Below are 6,640 nucleotides of genomic sequence, written 5' to 3'. Positions count from 1 at the left end.
AGTTAAACCACCATAAACAAGGCATTATGTCCATTCTAAACATCTGGTATGTTCTGATTTAAGTACATGGATATCATAAGAGGGAGTTATGATTTAAGTATGATAAATATGTATGAATACAACCTGTACTCTTAAGTTTTCTGAATAATGCATCCTCAATAGCTTTATAACAACATAATACACAATTCCATATAAGTATAGAAGTAAGAAAACAAAACATCAAGTAAAGGGTTCATTGACTTAGCTTCTACTTCTATTTCCTTTTGCTTAGCTTAATGGAAAATCACACAATTTATGATATATACAAGAGGTTAGAAGAGGTATTAGTCAATACTTAAGTAGTTGTGTGTCATCTAACATGTCCATCATTAGTTGGATGACACCTCACTAGGTGAGTCATGCTTAGTCAACATGACACCCAAGATATCTTTAAGCTAATCTTAATTCATTGATTTAACTCTAATCTTTCCATAATCTGGCATACACTTAATCCATCTTAGATTAGAACTAATCATAGATTAACTTAAGTTAAGCCTGATTTGTTGCTAAACCAACATAAAGTCTAACAATCACAACTTTGGTTTTTTTTAATTTGTAATTAAAAAAAATCATATGAGATAGATATTGATATTTATGGATAGAAATATTATGGGGATAAACAGAAATCTTGAGGGGATAAATATGGATATTCTAAGATATATTCAAACCTTGGAAGATAGACAAGGATCTTACAAGATAGACTCAAGTCTTGTAAAGATATACAAGTATCTTTCAAGATAAACTTTAATCTGGAGAAAATAAACATGAATCTCCAAGGACAGATACAAATATTAAAGGATAAATACAAATTTAGGTGGTTATTTCGGATAAATAAAAATCTAGGGTTAACTACAACTAGATTTGATTTTTTTCCTATAAAAAGAGGCCAAAATCCAACTCAATAGGTACATAATTTTTATTCCTTTTATCCACAACTCACCTGCCTAGAACTCTTGTTGATTTTCTCCACAATTCACTTGCCTAGAACTCTTTGGAGAATCTAATCAACTGCGGCCATTGAATCATCTTACACACATCTCGAAGATTGTTAAGATAGTTAATTTTTCACTGCCAATGTTATTGACTACCAGAGCAACAGTTAAATACTACCTTCCACAACTTTAATATTCAAATATTGGTGCTTTGCTATATGTACATCGTTATTATCGTTCAGTTCTTTATCCCGAAAGCAGCATATACATCAGCAAATCCCGAGAGCTGGTGCAACATAAAAATTTAGCAGATACTGGTGTTACCAATTAATATTTTACTATCAGTTACAAAATATTGACTAGGTTAACGAAGATCGACTTTGTTTTTCTGGTAAAAATTTATCAACAGTTAACAGTTGTTGCTTAATTTTTATTGTTGTTTCTAAATTCTGGACTAGGAAAAAGATGACAGAATTCCATTTTTTTGATAACAAATTAGCATCATTTTATCTCCAAATCTATTTTTTCCTACAACTACCCGATAAATTTTGTGATTCAATCAATCAATCAATATTTTGCTCCACTTATATATAAAAAATAATTGTCACGTACAATAAGAAATTGTGCCCAACCCTCATACAACATAGAACTGTTAAATTCTGTGGGCATCCAACTCAAAAATTTTTTGCAATGATTGGAGCGGTCCTTTCATATTATATTTTCCTTCCACACAGACACTTGATGAGTGCCAAATAATGTATATATTTATCCATTTTTGTTGGCATTTAACTCATCTTTTGTGCAGTAATTCTACATTTTATCCCATATTCTGTATTTTCATTGTTTTCAAGAATAAATATTTTTCTTACTTAATTTTGCATTTTTAGGTAATAAATAAAGTTTGGATGAATAGCAGAGCAGAAAAGTAGTGAAAAGCCGGAAGAAATTACGCAAGGAAGACGCAAAGAATGGAGCGCACGTCCAAAAAGCTAGGAATGGGCTCAAGAAGGAAGAATTGTTCTTAAAGAAGATATGGGTTGGGCATACCCAAGGCCCAAAACCCTTACCCAAACCCATTTTCTATATCCATACCCGCCTCCATTCTCAGCCGTTAGATCGGATCCATCTCATCATCCAATGGTCGCTTCTTCATCGTTCATCAAAATCTGAAGTCCCTGCAAAACACCATAGTACCTAAATTCCAAGCCTTCAGATTAGATCACATTTAGATCCTGCGGTCGCTTCTTTGCCTGCGCATCAAACCTCGATATTTCCGCTTAACACTACAACACCTAACTCCATCTGGTGTCGTCAATTTTGTTGTATCTCATAATCCAACGGTCGCCACATACCTCTCCATCGTAGCCGTTTGATTCAATCTATATGGGATCATCCAACGCTCTTTACTCGATGTTCATCAAAGTTCTCTATCCCTGCTTGACACCCTAGTCACCGAACCCTATTACCCAACCAAACGGACCCTTCTTCTCCATCGGGTTCTTCCTCTCTTCTTCCCAAACAACAGAGAGCTGCTCTGCAACTCCATCACCTCCACCATCTCTTCCATCTCCACATAGAACACCACCACTACCACCTTCCCCCGACAAACTCAGGATTCAATCACCACCCTTGTCTCTTCCTTTCTCGTCTGTAGCATCGAGTCCTGATGCTACAAACTCGACAGTGAGAGAAGCTAGGGTTCACAGACGTCTAGGGCTAGGCCAACATCGCAACAAGAGCTAGAGGAGGAGCAGTAGAACATCAACAGGGCATGGGTCGAAGCCAATTTACACATGGGTATGTCGAATTTGATTTTCCCCAAAAGTTAGGGTTTGCAAATTTAGGGTTTTGGTGAAATTAGGTATTTTGTTGTAAGCTATAAAAGGGAAGTGATGTAGGATGTTAAAGGTTGTTCTTGGTTAGCCGAGATACCCCCAAATTTGGGTTAATCACTATTTAATTTTAGTTTTAATTTTCAATTTAATATTTAGGGTTCTTCAATTTCTGTTCATGTTCTGTTTATGTTAAATTTTTGAATTCATGTTTCAATTATCTTGTATGATGTATGTTAGTGTTAGCATGTTAGTCATGAGCTAAGTCTCACTAGCTGAGGCTCAGATGAAACCTTAGTGCACTAATGAATGATGAATTGCTAGGAAGGCCTGTTTTGCTTGAGTAATGGGAAGTAGTTGGTTCTCTGATATGCCTGTGGGGGCAAATCAGTGAGCAAGCTGATTTTCTTCCCATTCTAGTTGGATGCTTAAGTTTTTAAATCTAGAATTACATTGTTTAGCTAGGACACAAGGGTGGATTCTAAGCCTTAGCTTAGCCACAGCTGCAAACTCCTCCCTGCCCTTGGCTAACAGCCTTGGTTCCATTGTTCTCTGCTTGTAGTTTCATTGTTCTGTCACATTTACTTCACAGGGAGTGGGATTGTTTACTTTACTTCACTGTTACCATTTGTTTCATTGCTGCTCCCTTGCCTTAGGCTAACTGCCTTTGTGCCTCATTGCCACTGATTTTTGCTTCTTTCCCATGATCATTGTTAGTTTGTTTCACTACCATCTTCATTGCTTTGTAAATATCACAGTTTCACTGCCACTATTTGCTCTTTCTTCTCTTTTGTTTCTCCTGTTCTTGTTACTGCATTCACTGCCTAGTGCTCTGCTGCCTTGTTCTCCCCCTGCTGCTACTACTTGCTGTTGCTGTTGCTGCTGCTGTGCACTTGCCCTTTGCACTGCTGCTGCTCTCCCTTTCCCTGCTGAGCATCTGCTGCTGTGCACTGCTTCTGCTGCTGCTGTGCACTGCTTCTGCTACTGCTGAAGCCCAGATTCATAACAAAAGCCCACTGTGGACTTAATAAAAGCCCAGGTTCAAGGCCCAGCCACAGTTCAGGTTAAGGTCTAAGGCCCAATTCACTGTTACTAAGCCCAGTTCACTGTTAGCCCAAAGCCCAGTGCAACTCTAAAGACCAAAAGCCCATAAGTTCACAGTCAATCCAAAGGCCCAAAGCCCAGTTCATTCTTATAGAATAAAGCCAAAGCACAAACTCAATCAAGAGCCCAGTGCACTTCAAAACCAAAGCCAAGCCCACTGTGCCTAGAAGTTACCAAAGCCCAATAGCAACTTAGAAGCCCAAAATAGCTACACACTCCAAACACACCCAGTCCCTGTGGATTCGACCCGTACTTGCACGAGCTACAACTGAAGACCGTGCACTTGCGGTATTACTGTAGGCCCGTTTTCATTTCACTTCAATTTTATACGCTTTCCCGGGTCCACCAAGTTTTTGGCGCCGCTTCCGGGGATTGGTGCTGTGTTTTTCTTGTAGTTTTATTAGCTATTTTTGCATTTCACTGCATAGGATTTGCATCTGCATCTGCTTCACTTCATTTGCTGTTGGACCTGCTGTTCTGAACCTGTTTTTCCTCTGCTGGGACGCCACCAAGGAAAAGAACCAAAGCCCAACTGGGTTTTTGCAACAATATTAGAGCAGCTGGGCTGTGCTTAAAAGGTAACCCATTTAAGAGAACCCAACCTGTGGGCTTCCAATTTTTAATTGTGGGCTTGTAATATTAAAGCCAATTTTTGGGCTTTTTATTTTCTGTTGGGTTTGTAATTAATTTTTGTGGGCTTGTTTGTTTAATTTGTGGGCTTGTATTTAATTTTTGTGAGCTTGTTTAATTTGGACTTGTATTTTGTATTCTGGGTTTTTGAACCCAGCTGAGCTTGTAACCGATCACGCTAGGTTAACTCGTTAGTGGGCCGAGTACCCAAATTCTAGGCCGAGATTTTGGACTCAGTTTCACCAAACGTTTTCAAACCAGCTGAGCCAAAGCAAACACAAAACCAACAGTGGGCTTGCTCCCATTCAAAAAACAAATTTTATTTTCTTTTTTTTTAAAAAAAAAAAAGAAAAAAAAAAAAAAAAATTTGCTCCTTATTTCAAAAAACCAAAATTTTCCCAAAAATCCAAACCCATTAAAACCAAATTTTTCCCAAAATCCAAACCCATTAAAACCAAATAGTGGGCTTTGTGTCTTTTCAATATGGGCCAACCTAGTGCTCTCCATGAATACATGTATCCCACAATAAAAATTCCATTATCATGTATTGTATTACCTCAAACCAATACCCCTTTTAAAATAAATGCAAGCATGATACAAATACTTCCTATATTTCGAGGGTTCGATTCTGAGAACCCCTATACTCATGTAAGAGAGTTTGAACAAATTTGTCGGACTATGCAACCTGATCATATGTCCGAAGACTCTCTGAAATTGCGTTTGTTTACATTTTCTCTAAAGGAAAGGGCCAAAACATGGTTTTACGGTTTGAGACCACAATCAATCACCACTTGGGAACAAATCACTAATCAATTTTTCCAAAGATTTTTTCCACATCATAGGACCATCGCTATTCGTCAAAATATCAATTGTTTTGTCCAGTTGGATGAGGAAACTGTTTTTGAATATTTTGAATGTTTTAATGATTTGTTGAGCGAATGTCCACACCATGGATTTGAGAAGTGGAGACTTGTCGCTATCCTCTATGAGGGACTAGACTTTAAATCTCGAGCCATGGTTGAGTGTATGTGTAATGGTGAATTTCTTGATAAAACTGTGGATGATGCATGGAAATTTTTAGCTGAGATTGCAGAGAAAACCCGTCACTGGGAGTCCATTAGGGAAACTGAGACACTGTCACATGATATTGGTGGTAATGAATTGAACTTTGGAAATAGCATGTCTAGTCCTTCTCATGTGTATGATATTGAATATGAACCTAATCTAGAGGAACATGAGTTGACTAATGACACCACAACTGCTAATAGGGACAAGTATGCATATTACTATGATGATGATGATGATGATGATGATGTTATGTTAGAAGAACATGTCTATGCTGAAAATGTTATGGAACCTTTGGGTTCAAATACATTAGGCTTCTCTGCCTCGACCTTCATGAATGATGTTTCTTCTAGTATTCCATATACATGTGATGATGATACTGATTTTGAGCATGTGCATCTGTCCTATGAAAATGATTTAGGTAATATAGAATCTTCTGTTGACACTAATATGCATGAAAATATAATTGTTGTGTCTGATTCTCTACCTGGGTCACGTTGTGATGTTTCCACTGATTTGCCGATGCATGAGAATAATTCTTCTGATGATGTTGATGATTCTGATTTGTTTGATGATTGTGAGCATGTTGTGACACGTGTAGAAGACTTAGGAGATGTTGATGTGATTAATAATGATGTGCCTATCGTCCTACATAAGTCACAATATGATTGCCTTCCACCCAACCTAGATTTGGTTTGTACCCATATTGTCAAACCGACTTTTCTGAGAGTCCCTAATCTAGGTTTGAAACTGTGTGCTTCCCAAGTCCTCTTGGACTATTTTGCTTCTAAGTATAATACATTTGAGGAACCACAGTTGGAATTAGCATGTTTGCCCGTCCCTAGCACAGTTCATTTCGAGCTAGACCTCGTGCATGATGAACCCCCAAAACTGCGAGATTTTGTTTCCAAAATTTTATCCGTTGAAAAATCCAGGTTTGGGGGTAGCTCATTTTGTTTCACAGTCTCACTTGCGTTTCTTTCCTGTTATATTTGTGTGAAGCTGTTGAAACCTCTACACTTTGTCTTTTGGGTTGAT

At 37.8% G+C, this 6,640-nt stretch overlaps 1 non-coding gene across 1 annotated transcript; it reads right to left on the bottom strand.

The window, feature by feature from the left end:
- Nucleotides 1-5,389: 5,389 nt before the first annotated feature.
- LOC113300783 lies at nt 5,390-5,493 on the bottom strand. The gene has a single exon (XR_003335917.1). It is a non-coding gene; the product is annotated as a small nucleolar RNA R71 (small nucleolar RNA).
- Between the last annotated feature and the right edge of the window lie 1,147 nt (nt 5,494-6,640).

Source organism: Papaver somniferum, chromosome 7, assembly GCF_003573695.1.
Source record: "Papaver somniferum cultivar HN1 chromosome 7, ASM357369v1, whole genome shotgun sequence".
NCBI lineage: Eukaryota > Viridiplantae > Streptophyta > Magnoliopsida > Ranunculales > Papaveraceae > Papaver > Papaver somniferum.
Note: the sequence above shows the minus strand (reverse complement) of the source record. Positions and strands in the feature narration are given on the sequence as shown.